This window comes from Mastigoproctus giganteus, chromosome 12 (assembly GCF_048544385.1).
Source record: "Mastigoproctus giganteus isolate SK-2022 chromosome 12, ASM4854438v1, whole genome shotgun sequence".
NCBI classification, from domain to species: domain Eukaryota; kingdom Metazoa; phylum Arthropoda; class Arachnida; order Uropygi; family Thelyphonidae; genus Mastigoproctus; species Mastigoproctus giganteus.
This window is the reverse complement of record NC_143586.1, coordinates 91,431,117-91,456,183: the sequence shown is the minus strand read 5'-3', so window position 1 is coordinate 91,456,183 and position 25,067 is coordinate 91,431,117. Positions and strand designations below refer to the sequence as shown.

Below are 25,067 nucleotides of genomic sequence, written 5' to 3'. Positions count from 1 at the left end.
GCCTGTTTGATTACGATCACACCTCAGTTCCTGATAACGTACACCCCGCTCCTGATAGTACTGTATATATGAACAAGAATGTCCTGTTTATCATTTCTGCTTTTAAATGTGTGACTTTTTCCGGGAACTGCATAAATAAGCTTCCTGCAAGAGAAAGACATCTCGTGACAGATGGGTGTTCAGTTTTAAGCGTCATTCCTTCCTCATAACGTTCTTTCCATTTTATATTTTTGTACTGCTGTCAGGCATTTCAGAAGACTACTTTTTTTGGAAGATTTCCCAACAAGCCCCCAACAAGGTCAACCTTGTGGAAAGGAGGGAAAACGAGAATAACCGAACTACCAATAAACAATCTGGTAAGTCCAGTGGTGCATTACAATTTGTTATCGATTTGTTTTCGCTGATAATTATTATCGATGTTAGCTGTAATACACTGACTTGCCAATTTACTGGAGGAACCTGCATCCCTTGGTAGGCACATGAAATAGCTCGCAATGTGTGGGTCACCTGGTACTACAGGATTATAACAAGACCTTGTTTGTGTTAATAGTACGTTAGAATCGAAACGCTGTTTTCAGAATACAAATATAACAAATATTCCATAAAGTACGTAAAAACATTGCATAAAATATAGAAGAAGAAGAATAAGAACTTTTTATTGTATACTGAAAGCACATTTCTGTATACAACTCCCTTCACGGCTACAAGCCAGGGGTTTACAGAGCTGTCGCCATCTTGGTGGTCCTTGGTACAGGGGAAAGCCGAAATTTCCATATGGCCCACTTCAATAGCCAGAATTCCCGGTGGGGGGATACGTCTCAGATGCGTCGTAGCAGTCGAAGTCCAGACTTCGGCGCCATAGCGTATGACCGGATATACACATGTCTTAATGTATTTACACCCAACAGCCTGGTCATGGGGGTGCATAAGTTGTTGTTTAATCATCCACCGGAGTCAACAGAGCTTTATTTGCAGGTGGTCTATGTGCGGTAGAAAGGAGAGCTTTTGATCAAAAATAACACCCAGATCTGTATGTTGTTGGACAGCAGAAATCGCGGATCCGCTTAAAATGGGTTGCACTATTGTTGGGTTCCGTTTGAGCGAGAAAGTCAACTGTTTCGACTTCTTATGCATTCTCCTACCAAATCTCACAGGATGCGCTGCCCCTTTGATTATAAGAAATTATGTGTGAGTACGAATATGCAAATATTTTGCTCTGTGAGGGTGATGAGGGGTTCATTTCATTTTTTTTTTTTAAACATGGTCTTTGTCAATGAAGCTCAGGCGACCCAGGCTTAGACCAGCCAGAGAATAATAGGTAACCTGGCTTATCGGCTTAAACGTAAGGTCCCACCAGAACAAAACAGCAGAACCCACCACAATACTATTCACATACAATGCACAATGGTATCGTCACAGTCCTCCCCATACTGGGTGGAAAAGGCCTGGGTTCGAATTCCGTCGAAGATGCGATGAACTTTAATGGGCTTTTTTGCCTCCTTGGTTGAGTTAGTAGGGGTTAAGGCGTAGACAGCAAGGTTTCCTTCCTCCCCAGAACCCGGGTTTTTTCATCCAGCAAGACAGGCAAATCGACCAGAGAGCACACACAATTTACAGACACAATATACGTGGGTAGATGAAGTAACTTTCTGGGCGACTCTAATATATATATACATATATATATATATATATATATTTTTTTTTTTTTTGTATCAGTTTCTCCAAATATGCCTATCGCTAATTGGGCATGTTCCTTGTTCTCTACTTCCAAACAGTGTCCCCCCCCGCAACAATCAACTGAACAAGCCAGTAATACCTGAACCACCATTCCAGCCGATGTTCCCTCAACAACAAAACCAAAAGTGACCGAAACCATCAAAATGCAAACATCGCTTTGCAGCAGAATGGATATTGATGAACAGAATTATCTAAATGATCCGTCCTCCCAACACCGGGTGAAAAAGATCTGAGTTCGAGTCCCGTCGATGGCGTGAGGAATTTTTATGGGCCTTTTTTCCCATTTTGGTCCTTTTCATTTTATGGGCCTTTTTCACAATGTGGCTGTGTTAGTCAGTCTCAGGCGAGGGTAGAATGTTTTTTCTCCTGGAAACTCGGGTTTTTCGTCTAGAAAACAGAAAATCGACCTCAGAACACACGTGATTTACAGACACTATACACGGAGCAATATGGCCTCAGTCGCTGATTCTCCTAAAATTCTACAACAACAACTGAGGAAATAGCAGGTGACACGAACCCAAGAAACGACACGCTCCATGTCACAAAGAAGGCCTGTGAACGCGTGGTTTGAAAAGAATAGCATTGGAACATTGCAAAATGTACAAAACCAGCACAAAGGCACATGGTCAAGACGCCTCTCCTCATTAGAGGAGGTAGAAGCTAAAAGACTTGAAAGAGTGGAACACAGCTTTCTACCATAAACTGTAGAAAGCCTTCCATGAATCTTTGAAGCAAAAGGTAGGTCAACGTGTTCAGTTCATTTGAGTAAATACATGTTTCGTTCAAGTCTCCTATATTTTGTAGGACAGTGTATTTCCTTAATTACCAATATAATGGATTGCTAATTAAAGAACAGAAATAGGTAAAGACAAAACGTAGTGAATGGTGCAAGTAGTTTGTGTTTTTACCCATTTCGAAACGATATACTGAGTCCTCACAAAACGTGCTACTTAAGTTTTGAAATAGCATTGAACTTCTATGACACACTTATTGCCACAGCTTATACTCCCACGTCACCTAAAACAGGTTCTAAACTTAAAAACATTATTCACTGTTGAACGGCAAACAACGCACCTAATTAAATTTTAAGTTAATGGTCTTTCTTGAAGGATCTGAAAACATTCGAAAAGTTACGAAACCATTGTACAAACTTCAGGCTTCAAATGCTATGGCACTGGCTGATCTGTGTGTTTTACTTCTCTTATTAGAGCTGGAAGCCACAATTCTACGTTATAACTGCAATGCGTGCCTAATACTATCGGAAAGGGCAACGTACCTGTTAAGCAGTTTGCATTCAGTATTTTTATACTCGTATGTATACGAGGAAGGGATGAAATTGATATAAAAAATAGACTGCTTGGTATATCAGCAGATTAACAAGTGACCTTGTTTAATTGTTCGTCCGCAGGAGAGCAGTGGGTTCAATAGTGACCACTAACAACTGGATGGGTTGAAGAGATTCCTTGCATCTATAGTCACTCAAGATTCGTACTTTAAAACGAAAGGGAAGTTCTGATAATTATTCAACATTAAACGAGTTTGTGGTTAGTAAAGAAGCACTGGAGGAGAAATTATCAGGTGATTAAAAGTGAAGAAAGGGGTTTATCGTGTCTATTTGGTAATATTGCAAAAATAGATAAGAAAGTCAGTAAACTCCCATATTTAATACTGAATGATTAAATACAGGAGATCAGAGTGAAGTTCCAGAAGATTAGGCCCTCGTGGGTAGCACGAGGAATCGCCGTCCTCCCCCACACCGGGTGGAAAAAACCGAGTTCGAATCCCGTCGATGACGGGAGGAATTTTTATGGGCCTTTTTCACAACGTAGTGGTAGTAGCAGTAGTAATAGAGGCATGCGATGCAAGAAAGGAAGCGTATGCACTTATGTAGCATCAGCCAAAAAAAAAAAAAAAATCCCACATCCAAAAAAAAAAACCCATTTCACACATCCATTCCCTCTAAAAGTTTGTCCAGTTCCTCCTTGAATTTATTTCAGCTATCAACGTCCACAACGACAGATGGAAGTTTGTTCCAGAAATTAACCAACCGCTGGCTAAAGGCAAGTTTCCGCACATCTATCCTACGACTGTCTTTCCTCAATTTGAATTTATGCTCCCTCAGGTTCGTAATCTGAGCAAGCGGAAGAATCCCATCGGAACTGAGCATGCTCAACCCATTCAAAGCCTTACACACCTCAATCAGATCACCGCGCAGATGCTCCAGCCACTGCAGTTTGCAGAACTTAAGCCTCTCTTGGTAAGAGGATCCCTTCATTCCCCTCACCAATCTTGTTGCCCTTCTCTGTACACGCTCAATCAAATCTATATCCTTCCTAAAATGTGCCCTCCAGACCTGTACACAGTACTCAAGGCATGGCCTGACTGTTCAAATATCTAATGCCTTTTACAAAGGAATAATCACCTCCTTTTCCCTGCTAGCAAATTCCTGTATATCATTGACAATACCATATGACCTGCCCTGGCAGCCTGTCTGCATTGCTCAGAAAACTTCATGTCTGACTGCACAATTACTCCCAGGTCTTTTTCATTTTCTACCACCCTAAGTGTAGTACCACACAGTTGGTACGTTTCTCTTCGGTTATTGCTACCCATGTGCAGTACTTTACATTTGTCAATGTTAAACTTCAGTTGCCACTTCTCAGCCCATCTTCCCAAATTTTCTAGATTCTGTTGCAGTAGCACACTACCATTACTGTCATTAACATTAATGTAGCTGAGTTAGTCGGTCTTTATATGGCCTTAGAAAACCACATTACTCCAGAAAATTGGAAATGTTTAAATATCTTTTCTATACACAAAAACATCGCTAATCATTCTCTTCCGAGAGTGATTAGCGATGAAACATAAGGTCACCTTGATGGTAACGATATTATAAAAGAATCATAACATGATTTTGTTAAAGGAAGATCTTGTCTGATCAATCTAATAAAGTAACATGTGGGAAATTACTTGGATTTTAGAAAGGATTCTGACACAGTCTCATATGAGCGTCTTGTGTATGAGTTGGTAGAAGGCAAGGAATGGTTATCAATGGCATTGCTCTGAGTGGACCAGTGCTACGATTAGGATCCTTTATGGATCCCATTCATTAAGGTGGGATAGAACCTTTTGCTCTCATCAAGCACCGGACGATGACCCGTCAATGAACATTGGAAACAGCAAAGACTCTACACTTCTGAGAAAGGATCCTTGTGTTTCCAATTTTCATTTATGATGGTATTACATATTTCGTTTCAAAACCTGTTGATGATATTGTGTTATATTTTTTATATTTGAAGAATTTTATTAATAATACATTTTGCGTTAATTCTGGTCAACAGCAATTTGTACCTGTGTTATTTTGATATACGTGGGTGGTGTTGACAGGTTAAGAGACAAGACAGAACAGTTCCCCCCCCTCAACAGAAATAAATAATAGTTAATTAATTCCCGAATTAATAATTCTGTATACAAATATTAATGCTTTAAATCTTTTCCTAGATTATTATTATTAATGAATATTATTTATAAACATATCAAAATTAGAACTTTATAAAACTGCTAGCCCTTAAAGTGCATGCTCATAGGGGGGGGGGAGAAAAACTCTAAGCCAACTGCTCAGCCAAGATTCAATCGATTAAGCAACAGAATTAACAAAATTGATTAATCGAAGAATAATACCAACTTCGCACAGTGACTGATGGAAGTTTAACCTTGTGAAACATGAAAGGAGTGCCATGAGGAACTCATTTATGCAACGAATAAATACCCTTATTTTTGAAAATTACAGGAAAGTACTTGGTGAAAACGTACAACAAAAGATCCGCTTCTCATCCATTCGGGAATAAATAAATATATGGCGTATAATCAAATATTACAAAAATGTGACGTTTATTTGGTTACAGACAGGCATGAAAACCGAGAAAAATTATTATGCGTTACAACGAATACCGTTTAAAAGAGAATTTCACTCTAACTAAAATATTTCTAATTCCCGGCAGACTTTCCTTATTATACAGTGCCTCTGCGAGTTCAGTTTGAACGAAATAGTTTCGACAAAAATTTCAGTACAACAGTTTATTTTCAATGTCCACCTATGCCTAAAATGTGTAGTAAACTTTTATAGAAAAATCATGACAGGTCCCTTATATTGGAAATAGGATTGTGGGAGTATTACTGAAAAAAAAAAGGAGTTTTTAAAAGAAGTAGCAAAGTAATTCATTTTGGATGTGTAGGTTATTAAAATTGTATACGATATTCTCTTTTTTATAGATAAAATACGTGTGCTTTAAAAACGATAATCTCTGAAGAGATATTTTTAATAATTTATAGTACAGTACAGCATACATTTCTCATTTTATTTATTACTGATTTTAAAGTCAATATTTAAGTAAAATAAAGCGGAAATTTGCTAATTCTGTATATTATAAAAATGCAGAAGATATCGCGTGAACAAACGGGAATTCTTTTGAAATAATTTTCAGCGATGTTCATTAGAACGAAGATTAATGAAAAAAGAAGTGATGGACGCAACCCTCAGAAGTTCGTTGTATCTGGATCTGTGGAAAATAATTCTCGCTGTTTATTCCTCCAAACTCGTATACTTTATTATTCATTTCTGAGCATGGGTCACTAAATATCAAACACAACAACAACACTGCACAAACATAACACTACACACATTTCTGGCCTTTTAGAGAGATCTGTAATCATCACAGTGTACCAAGGCGGAGTTGAACATGTATTACATAACTGGATTTTTAACCTTCCGTACATCTACTACTTATTGCACTTCTAACAGCAACTTTGACTGCTGTTAGAAGTGCAATAATTAACAATTCTGTCCCTCCATTTTTCGTAACAAAATACTCCACTTCAAGTCATCATCATCGGTCATCGTTTCGCTATTCCACGGCTCGACGTATGAACCCTCGCCATCATGCCCTGTCCTCCCCTGTCCGTGTACTTCTCTCCTTCGTTGATTTCACTCCAGTTTCCTTCCCTCTTAATCGGTCTTTATCATGTCCTGACACCTCATTCTTGGTCTCTCTCTTGGTCTTTTGTCCCTTAATTGTCCACGTCAAGTCAGATTATTTATTTATTTTTTTTATGACAAAAAACGTGACATTTGAGCGACCATTCTCCTTCACCCACAGCACACAACATTTTATCTGACCCAATTATCCACCCTCTTTGCATTATGCATTTTGTGAACCGCGCCTAATGTGATTTAATAACAAATAAATATTTTTATACGCGCAAAATGTTAACAGCTCAAACATTTCTTTAGAAATCGCAAGTGCTGTAGAAGGAGCCTACAACCTTCTTTGAATAAAGCCATTTCAGTCGACCAATAACTTGAGCAAGGACAAATCTGTTCTTCATCGGGAAGGGGAGGAAACTGTTCAGTTCACAGATAACTGAGAAGCAGAATATGCTTTTGGAATATTCTTAGAGGGATAATTACCCCATCTTCCTTCCCCGTATTCGTATTTTATCATTAGGACTTGCTTCAACTTGAAGACTGCAAATAAAGCGACACTTTAACAAATTTACTTTTATAAATAGCTCTCCGTGAGTGTTTTCTGAAATCGGGACATCTTATCATTTGTATATTTTGTCAGCGAAGTGCACCGATAGCGAGAAGCTTTTGCCAAATTTATTTAGTCTGATGATTTGTCTTGCAAGGAATGGGAAAGTGAAGGATGCAAATAATCTCTTAGTTGTAGTAAAAACGACGAAGAGTAACCTCTGTCTAAGGTAAGCTTTCCTGTCCGTTTACCGAAGTTAATTCAAAATGAATGTAAATACTGTAGCCATGGCAATGCGCCTTTTATGACGTATAAAAGCGTGTAGAGCGACACCAATAGTAAATCACTCGCTAGTTTATTCAGCCTTTGATTTATAATCGGAATATTTATTTAAAATAACGTCGAAATTAATGTTTACTGACTGACTGACTTTGGGTTTGTGTACATATAATTCCGAATTTTTCTATCTGGCAGTGATTATTAATAATGCAGACAGATATTCTGTAGGATAAACATTTTTACTGTCTGCCGATAATACTATCTGTAGTTTCCTAGGGCCTGGAGATCTTTAGTGAAAGTTAAAATTCCCATCAATTTGTCGAGCTTTTCTAACTAATTATTTAATACTTTTGCCACTTTTGTCTGTCTATTTTGTTAGATGACTGATGCGCAACCTTACACCAAAAACAAAACAAAACAGACATCTGATTTATTTAAACAAGTCACGTGATTTGAACGCCTTGTAGGAGTGGCACGATTGACCTGTTCTGACCGCCGAAACTCCCAAAGGGCTTACGATAGGTTTGTCAGAAATATATCCAAATGACCTATATGGAAATGTGCAATTTTAATCACGATCGTATTGCCACCAGATGGCTTTGTGTTGCAGCTCCCTAACCGGTGCTTGCTACTTAACAATTCTTCCTGTCAGAATCTGTAGGAATTAAATGCAAAATGACTGGCAGTGGTGAGATAATCGTGTGACAGGAACCACTTTGAAAAACTTTCGTTTATTTATTTACAAGCGTTTAGTGATGGGGAAATTTCTGGAAGAGGAACCGTTGACGTAAAACTTCACGGTAAGGAAGGAAGCGGAAGGTCTTTTTTCCGTTTTAGTTGAGCAAAGAGGAGTGCCAAGGGCTCAGTGGATAGCGCAATTCGTTCCAATTTGGACAAAACACATTTCACGTTCGAGGGAAAGGTGGAGTATTGTTTAAAGGTAAGAACTCATTTCTTTTAAGATGTGGTTATAAAAAAATCCGCTGAAACGGCATTGGAACACGTTGAATCTGTTGACGTTTCATGCGTACCTGTATTAAATATTTTCTTTCTATAGTTTTCAGTTGCTCCACGTATATAACGATCGTGTCCATGATGAAAAATAATGCAGCATTCTTTCATTAATGCAAAGCGTAAATAAATAGTACTTAGTTTACATGACTTTGAACAGGCGTTCAATTTTTACTTGGCTCAATTATCATTCGGTTAAGTCCGATTATGTGTTGTGCTGCAGCAGATCTGGGATTTTGAACGAAGGAAAGGTGGGGTTAGTAGTGTCAGTCAGCATTAATATTATTTCCAACTTCTCAATGACAGGACAATTTAGGGATTCAAACAGCCTTAATGCAGTTGTCAAATTTTACGAAGGGCTGTTTAAGTTCGAATTAGGCGAGTTTGTTTCCAGAAAATGTCGCTTTTCTTCACGATATTCATATTAAAAAATATCAGCGCAATTTGAGACCCTTCTTTATTCAAGGCGATGAGAATTAGCTGAGTAAATTCCACACTGTCCAATTCTCAACTGAATTTTTTTAAAATATTAAATAAGGTTGATTGGAAATGGAGATAGTGGCTATTGAATGGGAATGTTCTGCCATTCAATTATTCGCTCGAGACATCAAACTAGTCACTAAATCGGGCAAGGAAAATAAAAAAAATCTTTTAAAATAGTTAGCAGTAGAATGAGTAACTTGCTTCCAAATTTGCTTTCTAACTATTCATTAGATTCTTCTTCTCCTGGCGTTATAACCCAGGGTGGGTCTTAGCCTTCTCGACGATGTTCCACCAGTCAGTCCTCCCAGAAGTGACAAACTTCTCCAACTTCTTATTCTCCAGATCTTTAAGTCATTCGTTAGATTAATCTATCAAACTGTAAAGGATAAGTGTGTGCTTTTAGAGCTCATAAAAGGGAGGGCAACAGCGAGTTGATATGATATGTTTGTTTTAAATGATAACAAACTTTACTTAACCCTCCATTTTTTTTTAAACTAATGGACATGTCAGGGGTTTTATTTTTATCTTTTCAGTTTGTAAATTTTATCCATTAATGATTTTTTTTACTGATATTTTTGCAGTAGTGGTAATAATCGCATTTCTTCACGCTGTGAAAAAAGACCCGGCATGTGAAATCCCATGTCCACTGGAGGACTTCCCCCCCCCCCTATACTGTGGTAGAGTCAGTCTCCGTTTTGAATTTTTTACACCCCCAGAAATCGAGATTTTTTTTTTTCTTTCTCTTCTTTTCCTGCCTAGGAAAGGTACAAAAATAATTTGTTGACTGCGATATCAAAGTTGAAATTTCTTATTAGCGTTAAGCAGCTAGGAGAGTAGTTTTCTTTCTATGATTTTTAAGAACTCTGTAAGTGGAGTGAAGGATGTTGTTCTTCTCCTGTATGAGATGATGGTGAAACCTCATTTTGGCAATTGTTATGGGTTGGAGGCCGCACCTACAAAACGACAATGAACTTCTGGAGAGGTTCCAGCGAAGGGCGATTGGGCCATGCGAAGAACGTCAACATAAAAAGCGCGGACTGCAAGCTTAGCGACCAGACATCTCAGGGAAGGGGTGGGGGAGTAAGGCTGGGGTATGCAATACCCAGAGGGGATCAATGAAATTAATGAAGGGGTATATTTTCATTGATGGGGGAAACAAGACCCACGTGAGAAAGGAGGACAAATAAAATCTTAGGAAGGCTCAATCTCGTGTTACGTAGATCATTCGAATAAATTATCTGCTACGGCAGTTCCAAGTGCATTAAATCCGTATTTGCGAAGAAACGGAAAACAAAGTAGGTCCTATAATGATGGCAATTAATTCTCAAGATCTTGGTTGTCTCTGCTCAATTTTAAAGCAATCACAACTAGTCAGATATTTTTAGCGGAAATTATAAAAAAACATCTGACGTTCGTGTATTTGAATAACGATAGCAATTCATTTGTTAAAATGGTCATGGACGATAATCGGACGAGCTATAAAAACTGTCGCCTTCCATTATATTAGCAGAAACGCACAAACTTTGATTCGGCGAAGAAGGGAATTTAATTCATTATTAGAATGAGTGTCCTCTTAAAATAATTGTCTTGAAAACTGAAGAAAATCGAAACGAGCCTCTTCGAAATTTCGGACGAGTGGTTATTCGCTCCCCCCCCCCCCCCACCACGTACATATTTGTACGAAAAGGTACTTTATTCCATTTCCTAAAATTTGAAAATCCTTGTTGCGTGAAACATGTATTTAAAGAGCTGTAAACTTTCTTATTTACAGAAAAAACTAATCCTGCATGAGAAAACAAACTATAGTAAAGCACATGCACTTCGCGCATAATTGGTTAGCTCTGACAAGAGGAAAGACAACTGCCCTCTTGTCAGTTTGGTCGTGTGCGTAGGTGCCGGTTGCACTGCTCCTGATGTAGCTCTATATTAATGTACACAAGATGGACCTGCAAAAATGATCCATGGACATAGAACCCCTCTTCTATACCTGTTTTGATTGTCTCGTGCTTGAATTGGGTACCAGTTATTTTCGCACCACAAATTATATTTGAACACTGATTATCAGTGAGCGTCACTTGTAATAGTATTCGTTATAGCCGGATGCAATCTGAAGGTGACTGATCGCTTATCACCGGATGATTACATCAATTTCTAAGGAACTCGTTCCACTTCTTTTCGCGTAAAGTTGCCGATATGAAAACGTTTCATGCAGAAATTCAGCGACGCCGATGATGGATTGATGTCCTGATATTTTAAAAGGGAAGTGAGTATTGTGATTAGACTATTCACGTCCTGTTAATGATTCATAGGAATTAATTGGAGGGAAATTTCCATCATTATGGGACCTACTTTATTTGCTTTCTCCGTAAATACGGATTTAATGCTCTTGGAAAAATTTTCTGTGATCGACGCGGTTATTTATAAAAGATCCCCTACACGTTTCGTTGGGGGGGACCTTCATAAACTCATTTTAAACTGAATTTTACTTTCAAATTGGACAGTCCTTCAAATAAACTGCTACACGAAGCACAAACGCGCGGCGGTTGCGAAGGACACACAATCCTTTGCACACTTAAATGGTAGTCCACAGGAAGTTGAGGAAAACTTAGGCGAGGTACTTCATGTGAAGGGACAGTTGGCCTTCAGGTTGTTTATTACTTTCTCTCGTGATCGTGAATATAGTAAGTGATCTGTTGCGTGATGTAATTAACGCCAAACAAATATTGCGAGGTTGAGGTCAAGGGTTAGGAGTCAGCCATAGCCTGTTCACGCTACGAATTACCTACAGGTGTGTATAGGCCTAGCACTAAGGACAACGAGAAGGTCGAACGGTGTTTGACTTCTGTGTAATTAAATGAAATAGAATTTAGGTTCGACATTTTTTCAGGTGTCTTAAAAACAAAAATTCAGCACAGCTGCTAGAAACTGCATCACAATAAGGAAGGTGAGCAACTACTCCACGATGTTGTTTTATAGAAGTTAGGTTAGAATACTTAGATGTTGGATGAGGTGGCATTATCGATCTGCTGTATTGTCTTGAGAGAATACTTGAGTTTAGTGGTGTAGCTAAGTTTTTTTTTTTTTTTTTTTTGGGCCTTTAGGCAAGAAATCATTTTGGGCCCCTTATTTTTATTAAAATAAATTAATTAGGTATAATATAAAAAAACGTTGAATCATTTTGATAACATATGTATTTTATTTACGATTTCTTTATAATTTTACAAACATAAATTAATATTACAATATGATACTACTTATTAAATACAATTTTTGACAAATGTAAAAAAATTATACTCTATCTAATACATTTATGAAAAAAGTTAAAATGTTACTTTTATTGCTTTTCCATTTGCGAAATCATTAATAAAATCCATTTTACTGGCATATTTATGCTCAATAGCCAACATTGCACAGTCTAATTTGACCAATAGCATTTCTTTTATTATTCGTAATTTACTAAATGATCTTCTTTCAGCAGAGGCAGCTGGCAAGCTAAGAAGTAACATAAATAAAGAAACATAATTTTCTGAAAAGTCAAATAAAAAAATTGTCTGATAGACATGTCTGCTGATAAATCTTGTTTAATAAGTGTGATTAAATTACAATATTGAATCGGCAGTTGGAGAGGGAGAGAGAGAGAGAGAGTGAGTGAGTGTGAGTACAGATGAATACTTTTTTTTTTTTTTTTTTTATGAGATTTTCACACTCACTTAACACGCCAGCTAAGTAGCTACAGCGTGGTGTCAGATGCTAGGGTAGGCAGGAAAACATAATGGTCCTTTTGCACACCAGTCATTCCAGGGTGGACGGGTGGGAGACATTCAATTCTTCCGCTTAAAATCTTCATTCACTCACTGCTCTCGTTCTATAGTTTTTCTTACATTTTTACTGATTCGATGCTTTTTTTTTTTCTTACATTTTCTGTTAAGTTATATTTTATTTATATATATATATATATATATATATATATATCACTCTTCTATCTTCTTTCTCACACCCAGGGCGGAGTAATGAAATTGTTGAGTAGCTTAATATTCCAAGGCTTAATACTAAGATGAAGTAGATTAGGCAAGGCAAGACTAGGGGTTAGTAAATCCTTAACTGTAACATTTATATGGTTTGTGTTCTTTCTCACACACTTACATTCGCATTCATTCTTCTCGCTTTCTTTCTGCACTGCACTCTCCAGATACCTCAACTTATTTAATCGGAAAATAACTAGCGAGTGCTAAAATCATGCTTAGTTAAGGGTAAGTCGATTCTTTATTGAAGTTCAAGCTCTTTAAATGTTCATTATTATTTCATAAATATAAATCTGTTAGTATTTATTTCGTTGATGGTAAATTTCTCAATGCTGCTCTCACCTACAAAATAAACAATTTCTATAAATATGGGGCACATCAGGCAGAAGAGTTTATAAGATCGACTACTCGATCAGTCGCCTCTCCAGATCACCCCATGCTATTCTCCTGGCTTGGGGCGCGTGAAAGAAACTGATATTCCAGTCGACCTGAAGGCAGCTGTATCAGTTGAAAACGCGGATGTTACGTTTGTCAACTTTGGACCACGGAAGGAAAGACATTTAATAGAAACTTAGAGGACACGTCTCTGGTGGCGACCTTTGGAACTGTTTGCATATATTTTGTCTGCATAGCGTGACCAACCAAATATGAACATATTTTGGTAGTTAGGTTTCCTTGAAGATGAGTCGGAGTGGGCTGAACTTAATATTTTATTAGATCGTCAAAAGAAAAACTGAAATTTTTAGAGCTTCCAGAGGAGCAGTAAGTTTATTACGAAAACAACTACACACACACACACACACACACCACACCACACTTAACGTGCTTCTATTTAGGAGTTTGGAAAAACTAAACTCTTTGGTATGTGAATACGTTGACTCTCGAACTTTTTAGATTTTGTTAATTTGAAACTGCTTCTTGTTTGTAGTTAAGACATTAACGGTTCATATGCTTCACTACTGATTTTTCTGCCTCCAGGTCAAATTTTCGTCAACCGGTTGACGTCATCGTGATAACGATGGCAGTCTGCACTGGCGGGTTTTCCCATTGTCCGTCTGCAGTAGTGCAACTACTAATTGTGGTTTCATTAGGGACTGGGACGCGTTGTAGGTGATTTGAAGTCACTGATAGCATCAGTAGAAAGTGAATTTCTCTCATCTCATGACTCACTGTGTACTTTGTGCATAGTGAGGCATGAGAGGAGAGAAATTCACTTTCTGATGATGTTATCTCAGCCACAACTGCCGTATAAAGAAGAAAGGGCTGTATTTTTCTTCTGGATAGTTTGCTTTCGAAGGTTGACCTATTAAGCATTCCTGGATATTCGAACCCTCCTTTAAGCGCACGTTGTAAATTACCAGAATTTCGCGCTGTTACTCGATTTCGCAGATTTATTTTCGCTGGAAATCAGTTATCCATATAATCATCATCACTGATCACGTGAGTTTTTTGAATAACTGCCTGTCGGTCTATTATTTTGGAGGACACTAACGTTCAATATACGTCGTTCATTTATATGTCCAAGTTCTAGTTGCTCCTTCGCCTGTCGGTGTAATTCTATATAGCCAATGATGTTACTTTGAGTAGTTCTCATTAGAGAGGATAAGAATCCAGAGGATGCATCACTATTGAAAGCTTTTTCTGAAAGCCTTGTTTTTTGATCCTCTTCAGTCCATATTATGTTTATTTTCATGGATACCGACATTAGTAGTAGTAGTAGTAGTAGTGGCACTTGATGAAAGAAAGCAGTGTAGGAGCTTATGCAGCATCAGCCAAAAAAAAAAAAAAAAAAAAAAATCACACCATACCCTCCAATTGCCTGTCCAGTTCCTCCTTAAATTTATTTAACCTATCAACTTCCACAACGACAGATGGAAGTTTGTTCCAGCAATTAACAACCCGCTGGCTAAAGGCAAATTTCCGCACATCTATTCTACATCTATCCTTTCTTAATTTGAACTTATGTCCCCGTAGGTTCGTATTCTGAACAAGTGGGAGGATCCCATCAGAATTCAGCGTGCTCAACCCATTCAAGGCCTTATAGACCTCAATCAGATCACCGCGCAGGTGCCTAGTCTCCAGCCACTGCAATTTGCAGAACTTAAGCCTCTCTTGGTAAGAGGATCCCTTCATTCCCCTCACCAATCGTGTTGCTCTTCCCTGTACACGCTCAAGCAAATCTACATCCTTTCTAAAATGAGGCCTCCAGACCTGTACGCAGTACTCAAGACGTGGCCTGACCATTGCCTTATACAGAGGGACAATCACCTCCTTTTCCCTGCTAGCAAAATTCCTATATATCATTGACAAAACCCCATGACCTGCCCTAGCAGCCTGTCTACATTGCTCAGAAAACTTCATATCTGACTGCACAATTACTCCCAGGTCTTTTTCATTTTCTACCACCTTAAGTGTAGTACCACACAGTTGGTACGTTTCTCTGGGGTTACTTCTACCCATATGCAGTACTTTGCATTTGTCAAGGTTAAACTTCAGTTGCCACTTCTTAGCCCATCTGCCCAAATTATCTAGATCCTGTTGCAGTAGCACACTGCCATTACTGTCATTAACAACCCTGCCAACCTTCGTGTCATCTGCAAACTTCGACATTAAGCCTGATATACCTTCATCAATATCATTGATAAATATACAAAACAACAGTGGCCCCAACACCGAACCCTGTGGGACTCCACTAATAACATTAGTCCACGAAGAGCAGCACCCATTGATTACCACCCTCTGTCTTCTCCCACTTAACCATCTTTTTATCCATTGCAGCAACTTACCCTTAATACCATTCTGCTCCAATTTGTACAGTAGTCTTCCATGCGCAACAGTGTCAAAAGCTTTCCTGAAATCCAAGTATATGATATCAAAATTATTTTTTGCATCCAGTTCCTTTGTGACCACATCATAATAACCAATCAAATTTGTCAGACAAGACTTTCCCTTAACAAACCCATGCTGTGTCTGAATTATTGCTGCAGTCTTGTCTAGATGATCCTGCAATGCATCTTTAACCAGTGACTCCATTATTTTACCCGGAACAGAAGTTAAACTAACTGGTCTGTAATTATTCGTGTCACCCTTCGAACCTCCTTTGTGAATTGGGGATACATTTGCACATCTCCAGTCCGTGGGAACCTCCCCTGAATCCAAGGATGCTCTCATAATTATGGCTAAGGGTTTGCTTAGTTGCTTTGCCGCCTCCTTTAATATAACTGGATAGATCCCATCCGCCCCAGGTGCCTTTCTTATGTTTAACTTCAACAATTTCTCCTCCACTTTGCTCTCAGTTATTACAAAATCATTAAGCACACTGCTACAATTTGATAACCTTCTTCCATTTTCAAACTGTAATGATTCCTCACGTGTGAATGTAGATGCAAAATACTCATTCAGTTTGTTTGCTATCTGAGCAGGATCATCAACAGTCGAACCATCGATGTCAAGTGGACCAATCATATTCAGCCCCTTCCTTTTAGAGTTTATATAAGTAAAGAAATCCTTGCTGTTTTTCTTAGCATCTTTTGCCAAAGATTTCTCGTAATCCGCCTTTGCCTGCCGAACCTCCTTTGTGACCTGATTACAGACTAGCTTATATCTGCTACAGGCTTCTGCGTCGCCTGATAATTTATATGCATCCCATGCATTTTCTTCTCTGTCACGAGTCTCATTAGTTCATTTGATAACCATTTAGGCCTAAACCTTGAACAATATTTCTTCATCGGTATGAAAAGTCTAGTAGCTTCCACGATTAATTCCTTGAATGCTTCCCACTTAGAATTTACTGTTTGGAACATCGTCAGTCGATCCCACTGTACAGAATTTAAAAACTGTCTGAGACCACTGTACTCCCCTTTACGGAAGCAAAAACCCTTTCCTTTACCCCTGACGGTAGTTACCTCTTTGAGTAAATCCCACTTCAGCACACTGTGATCACTGCCACCTAGTGGTTCCTTTATCTGCAAATTCTTAATACACGAATGATCACTGCTGATAACCAGATCAAGAGTATTACTTTCTCTGGTTGCCTCTCGAACATGCTGCTGCAGAAAACAATCATCCAATAAATCCACAAAAGTCTGACTAGTGTGTGAGTGACCAACCCACAAGTTCCAGTCAATATCTGGGAAGTTAAAATCCCCCATTATAAGACATTCTGATTTACTGGCCCACTCTATTTCTCTGTACAATTGTTCATTGTACTCATTGGAGTCATTAGGCCTATAACACACTCCTACTCTTATTTTTGCTTTTGCAGTGCTTATGTCACACCAAACTGACTCAACAGTGCACTGTCCATCTATATCAACTGGATGCACTTCTCTTGATTTTATGTTTTTCTTAATTAACAGCATAACACCTCCTCCCTTTCTGTCCTGTCTATCCTTTCTGTACACATTGTACTCCCCAAATTCCAGTTCTGCATTCCTTATATCTTTGTGACACCACGTCTCTGCTATCCCAACAATATCCGACTTTGATGTCTTGACCAACACTTCAAATTCATCAAATTTATTTACTATACTTCTAGCATTGGTATACATGCAAGCATACATGCTCCTATGCCTATTCCTTGTTACCCTAACACATCCCATATACCCAACTATTCCAGGATGACTGCCATCCGTCCCTGAAACCCCCAACACCCCTCGCTCCAGGTCGCTTCTTATTCTAATAGAAGTTGTGCAAGAATCACCTTCACCTCTGCCTGCGGTTACTACATTGATGAAATCCCGACGCTTGGAATTTGGAAAATTCTTTTGGAATAAGAAAAATTCATGGAACGCGCAATCTGGAATTGAGGGACCACAGCCTTATTGCCGCAGGGCAAATTTGTGTTGTTGCGGACCCCAGGGTTACCTAATTACGCTTTAGGCAGATGTCGTTCTTTAAGACTGCCGTAAGCAGATCAGCTGAAATATGAAAAGAAAGTTGATCATGTGTTTTTAATGTCTGTGGTATGATGCGCCACTAATTTTCTCTGCTCTCAATATTTTTACGAAGAAGTTCTATAGCGAGTACTGGAAGAGGTGTTACGAAAAATGGAATGGTGGAGATTGTTGGTTACTGCTTACATCTACAAATCTACTTCCCTGTGATTTCTTATAGCACAACTAAAGTTTGGCGCTCAAACGGAGGAAATCTGATATTTCAGAGATATCCCAGAGAAATCGCAAGACCTAATGAAGTGGGTTAAAAAAAAAGAACTCTAGGAATTATTATAATTGAATTAGAAGCACTGGACTCTGTATCAAGACTCAAGGGAACTAATTCGGTGATCACAGCATAGAATACCCGATAAGTGACTTTGTTTTTTAAATACAATCCTGGTACATTTTGATAAAGCTTCGCAATCTTTTTATTCTATAGAATAGCAGAATAGGAAAAATAATTTTAATTTTTAGAGGTCTTCACGCCGTAGCGGAGTTAGTTCGTCTCGTAATAAGGCTGCATGATTTTTCATCCCGTCATATAGGCAAACCCAGCATAGAAAACAATCTTTTTTTTTTTTTAAAGATGCGATTTGTTGATATTTTGATTTAGTCGTCTCGGTGCTTAAACTAAAGAGCCGAAAGTAAGTTTTCAGAATTAGTTCTGAAATCAGTTTTGCACTTTGTTACCTTGCCAAATGTCTATCGGCATACCACCACAACAGTTTTTTTCTCCCAGGTGTGTTGGCAATCGTTAGGAAGACTTTTCTCATTAAAGTAACTTAACAAATTAGTAGGTTAAAAAGAAATCCATTTTGTGCCATTTTCATACAAAAATGGTCACTTCAAAATGCAATTGTTGGTCTGTTCATCGTATACAGTGGTCAATTAGCAGTAATTTATTTGGTTACGTTTGCAGAGGACCTTTAAAATCAAATAATAGAGCATTAAAAATCTCCTGAAATGTTTTATTGCTGAATGGCTGTGGGTTTAGAACTCTGAAGGTTGTAGTAAGTATTCAAGAAGTAGGCACTTAATTTTAATGAAGACTTTATTGCTTTCTTAATGTTTCAAGTGGCACTCGATTAAAAAAGAACCTACTAGTTTTTGGTAGTCTGAAGCTGTCACTGAAGTACAGTAGTACTACTTGGATTTTTATTTAAACTAGCAGCTTCGCAAATTGAGTTTTGCTAAGTTCGATCATATTTATTTTATTTTTCATAAACTTGCGGGTTTGCCTAATGAAACCGATTGAGGATATTGGCAGTTTTTACTACATTGTCTTCAGAATTGATGCTCATTCGAGCTAAAACACTTAGCCAGTTTATGAAGTTTCATGTAGTAAAATCCTTGCAGCACTTTGATTTAAAATGCAAAGAATCCTCTGCATGTTTTTGTGTTTCTGGTTGTTTTTTGGTATCCGTGTATATTCAATACATGAGTGTCACTTTTGCATAAAAAATGTACCTGCTTATACCGCGGCATTCACTTGAAATACATTTTAATAAAAGTCCAGTGAGCACGAAACGATTTACTGAATGAATGTCTGTAAGACTGGGTCTACGTAAGTGCACCACCAACCTTTATTAATTAAAAAATCGGGCGTTGTTAAAAGTAGTGAAATTTTTTGCATTCAGATCTAGAAGCCTTATGGCATTTCTTTGGGCGAATTCGGTGCGTAGTTTAAGTTATTAAAACATGAAACTAAAACTGTTGAAAATAATTTTTAGACTGCTAAAAGGTTAGAAGTGAATTAAGCTGAATTGGACACAAATTGAATACTTCTCTCATTCCAATACTGAAGGTTTAATTCAGCATCGATACAACATCACCATTGTATCGACGCTGAACACAAGAGTTAACTTTTAATCGGAATCCTTGATTAGTTAGGGAATGGCCTACTCTGATATTCTTGGTTAAAAAAGAAATTGAAGTTTATCATAATTCTGTCAGTCACGTGAAAGTTAAAGGTGTTCATTTGGCTGCAGAGAAAAAGGAACGTACAGAATGTTCTGCAAATAAGAAATACAGGGTGTTTCAAAAATGGTCAATAATTTAATTGTGAAAAGTACAAACTAAAATAAGCAAAGTCCCAATGAACACCGGGCCGCAAATGAACCGTTTTCGAGATAATGCACATTTTCTGTTAAGATCCGCCACTGACTATGGGAGCACTAATTTCGCAAAAAGCTGTGAATCCTTTGCTAAGGGTGGTTTTATTAAACATAAGATAATACAGTTTTAATTTTTGGTTTCAACACCACCGGATTTTACAGATGTTACAAAAAGTGTTCAAAATGCTGTCCTTGCATCCGTACGCAGCTTTGTAATCTTCTCTGCATTGAATTGTGAATCCTCTCAGACATTCCTGGGTCATTTCTAATTTGCTGAAAGGCCCCTTCAACCCGATGCGCAATTCCTCAACTGTGTTAATGTCAGAAGTGTATACCAAGCTTTTTACATGACCCCAGATACAGAAATCCATAGGATTTAAGTACTCTTCGTTGCTGTAACCTCTTCATGTTGACTGTCCTTTCACAAGTACTATTATGCCTGCTACTTCTCAGGGCATTGAGAGAGAGGGGAAAGGGAGAGAATGAGCATAACCTAAACAAACAAGTCACTGGTAGATCCCAACTCTGTACAGTTCACCTTGTCAGTTGTGGATCCCAACTAGAAATGTGCGATATCTCGAAAATGATTCACTGAAGGACCCATGTTTACTAGGCTTTTTTTGCATATTGTTGTCTGTACAGTTCACCTTTAAATTATTGACCATCACTTTTGAAACACCCTCTAGAACTACTCGGAGGATATCCAAGGAAGTTTGGAAGATGCTACTGGGTCGTGGGAAAAGCAGGAAATTGACAGACTGCTTGTTTTCTACGAGAGAGATATACCTTGGAGGGAAGAGGAGTCTAAAGGAACTCCTTACAGGTTTTAACATCCTCTTCCCCAAATAAGTATGTAGGAAGAGGAGTTCATTCAATTCATCTTCTGAAAATAACAGGGGAATTACAGCTCGGCATCCTGCCATGTCCAGCTGCAAAGTGTCAAGGGATGTAGCATAAGCCTAAAGCCATTAACACTATATCCTTTCATTAACTTCGTGTAGCAACTTTCTAGACAATTGACAAATTTGTATGATAGTTAATAGCCTAGAGGTTTAGGTTTCATAATGGTTTAAATCGGTAAACGATTTCTGAGGCTGATTGGATACAACGCAAAAGCAAGGTATAAGTTGAGTGAAATATTCCATGACAATGCAGAACTGTTGGAAATAATAATGGGGGAAAAAATTGTATGCTGCTGCATGTTGTTCGACTGTGTGAATATCTGTATATTCATGCAATGGAAATTTTGGATCTAAATTAGCATTGTTGGATAAACGGTAACCTTAACATTAAATGCTCGGAAAAAAAGCATATCATCGCTGTACCTTCCCCGAATTCAAGACGACGAACTCCTTTATATAAAATACTGCCCCATATCATTTAAGATGCGGAATGCTTCACTGCAGAAATGAAACAGTCAGGATGAAATTGCTCTCTTCGTCTAACACTCTGCATGGTCGTTTGAACTATTTCATTTCATTTAGTTTATTTTATTTCATTTAGTTCATTCAATTCATCTCTAGTCTTTGTCATCGCAGTAACAATCTAATTTCTTTTATATTAATCTAATGTGTTTGTAAATATTTTTAAATATCTGTCTTATAATTGAAAAATAATTAGTTTTTATTTTTTAAACCAATTTTTGATTTCAAACTTCAGTTTCTATTAAGTTTGAGTTTTTATTATGTTTCAGACATAACAGGATTTATTTATCTTATTTTTGTTACACAGAGCATTAAAATTATGATAAATGAATTAGCTTTCGGCTGGGTGGCAGCCTTCATCAGATTAAAATACTTTGAATGGCAGTTAGAATAGAGATGCACTGCCAGGATGGTACGTAAGACACGTGGTTAATTGTTTGTTGATGTTTGTGGCTGTGACGTATGGTGGTGACGTGGCCAGCGTTTGTCTATGGACAGAATTACTGCTTCTGTGATGGGGTTAAGTTGACAACCACTGTTCCTGTTCAACGAGGTATCCGAGCATTTTATACTTAACGATTCCAACCAGGTGCGCCTTAAGTAATGGTGGGACTTGTCTACAACCACGACATCGCGGTGTGGGTCGATGTCGTGGTGGGTTGTCCAGACATGCTCGGCAATAGCTGAGTGTTCTACATCCGCCAAACGGATCGCCCTTTTATGTTCTGAGAGGCGTTTCTCGAGACGACGACCAGTCTCTCCAAAGTAGCAGCTCGTGCAGTCACGGCAAGAGATGCGATAGACCACACCACTCTGTAGAAGGGTAGGGACAGGTGTTTTTATGTTGGAAAGGAGAGAACGCAGTTTCTTGCCTGGGAGTTGGATGCACTTCACCCCATGCGATCTTAGGATTCTACCGATCTGCTGTGACAGGTTGGGGTAGTATGGGATGAATGCCCTCGTGGAAGACTCGTCACTGTTGGTGTTGCTGTTGGTCGTCACGTTGTCGCGTGCTTGTAGATCACATCTGTTAAGGACATCGATGGGGGTAGCCACACCTCGTAAGGTCTACTTTGACTCTGGTGATCTCTTTGCGCCTTTCATCTGCAGAGCTGGAGTGTGTCCAGGCGCGAGTTAGCAAGGTTCGGGCGGTTACTTGTCCGGCGCGAAGACACATGCTTGAAGACAACGGTTTATCGTAAGCCTATGTGTGCTGGCCAATTTACCAACTTCCAGTCAGCACACACACGGGGCCACCTCCTCTCAACCGCCCGAACCTTGCTAACTCGCGCCTGGACACACTCCAGCTCTGCAGATGAAAGGCGCAAAGAGATCACCAGAGTCAAAGTAGACCTTACGAGGTGTGGCTACCCCATCGATGTCCTTAACAGATGTGATCTACAAGCACGCGACAACGTGACGACCAACAGCAACACCAACAGTGACGAGTCTTCCACGAGGGCATTCATCCCATACTACCCCAACCTGTCACAGCAGATCGGTAGAATCCTAAGATCGCATGGGGTGAAGTGCATCCAACTCCCAGGCAAGAAACTGCGTTCTCTCCTTTCCAACATAAAAACACCTGTCCCTACCCTTCTACAGAGTGGTGTGGTCTATCGCATCTCTTGCCGTGACTGCACGAGCTGCTACTTTGGAGAGACTGGTCGTCGTCTCGAGAAACGCCTCTCAGAACATAAAAGGGCGATCCGTTTGGCGGATGTAGAACACTCAGCTATTGCCGAGCATGTCTGGACAACCCACCACGACATCGACCCACACCGCGATGTCGTGGTTGTAGACAAGTCCCACCATTACTTAAGGCGCACCTGGTTGGAATCGTTAAGTATAAAATGCTCGGATACCTCGTTGAACAGGAACAGTGGTTGTCAACTTAACCCCATCACAGAAGCAGAAATCTGTCCATAGACAAACGCTGGCCACGTCACCACCATACGTCACAGCCACAAACATCAACAAACAATTAACCACGTGTCTTACGTACCATCCTGGCAGTGCATCTCTATTCTAACTGCCATTCAAAGTATTTTAATCTGATGAAGGCTGCCACCCAGCCGAAAGCTAATTCATTTATAATTTTAATGCTCTGTGTAACAAAAATAAGATAAATAAATTATGAATCCAGAGCACACAGGCGTGTTTTATTATAGACATAACAGGAGTTTATGTATCGTATATAGTTATTTGTCAATGTTATTGTGAATTTTATCCACTTCTTAACTGTTGTTAACAACAGTTAGTAATAGAAAACGCCTTCACTTTCCGAACAGTTGGCTTGCACAACTTGAAACCAGCTGGAGTTAGGGACGTTGGTGCCAAATGATTTGCTGATCTCGGAGTGAAAAGCAATTTAATTTGACAGAATGGGGCTAAGCGATTAAGCCAAAAAAAGTCAAACAGGAGAGTCTAGGAGAAACAGATATTTAAACATCACTGTTTAAATGGTATCGTCTGCTTTTATTTCTCTGAAACTTTTTCCCATTAGTTTTTTTATTCATGATTCATTGGAAACGGAGGATCTGGTGTTATAATGGATGAAATTTTTAGATATGAAAAATCATATCTAAAAAGTTGGAAACAGTTTCACTTTAAAATGATATTTATCCTACTCCCAACTTCCAAAAAACTAGCAATCACTTTTAATTCTCCAGTTCATAAAATCACTCTTTAATGCCATATCTGCTTCTTCCGAGAAAGGAAGACACATTTTTGCTATGCCACTGTCCTTAGTTGGACGTTGTTCTTCTTATGAACAACTTATTCCCAATTTCATCATAAAAGAACATTTTTCCGACACCTGCTTGTTGTTTCCAAGGTTATTCTGCTACTTTTGGGATTGACATGTAACGTCCAGACAACGCACATATTGATGAACTGTTTAATTTGTGCAACATATTACTATTATTTTAAAATAATCTGAGATAATATTTGTGGTTTAGCACTGAGACCATTATACATGTATCTAGTAACGAGTCAAATGTATTATACCTGGATTCTCGGACATCAAAAATAACCAAAGAATTCCTATACGAAATAGGAAACCTGTTACCTGAAACTTGTTTGGAAACATTTGACATTTATGAAATGTGGGGTAATTTGCTTTCTGTACATGCTACCGCAGTTAATTTCTATTTATTTCCACTTATAAGACATAACAGTTGAAACATCTTAATCTCCGGGACAGCATAAATGCCAGAAGGATATTAGCAATTCACATGCCGGATGTCTTAATTCTAAGGATTTTACAGGGAATGAAGTCCGACTTGGCAAGTGCTTGAAACAGTAGGTATTTCATTATTGTCTTACTGTATCAAATGATTGTCCCTTAAAAACATTTTACTCTAAGTGTAATCAGATTTGTCATAGTGTATAACTAAATGATAATAACCCTATTGTGGTTGAAGTACAAAAGTAATACTTCAGAAACCGGTTCCGTGTTCCCTTATTAAAGTTAGACATTCCCTATAATTTATTTCTAAGAATTAGTCTCTTGCAATAATCACGAGAA

The 25,067-nt window shown here is 38.5% G+C and overlaps 1 protein-coding gene across 3 annotated transcripts in view; it reads left to right on the top strand.

The window, feature by feature from the left end:
• The first annotated feature begins 296 nt into the window (after window positions 1-296).
• Window positions 297-25,067, top strand: part of Nox (NADPH oxidase) — an 85,209-nt gene continuing 60,438 nt past the window's right edge. Inside the window, exon 1 of one of the 3 annotated variants that reach the window (XM_090386972.1) lies at window positions 297-356. The gene's annotated coding sequence lies outside the window, so the exon portion shown is untranslated. Of the gene's footprint in view, window positions 357-8,306; window positions 8,488-24,773; window positions 24,842-25,067 lie in introns of those variants that run through there. The other 2 variants (XM_090386970.1, XM_090386971.1) reach the window with 2 other exon arrangements.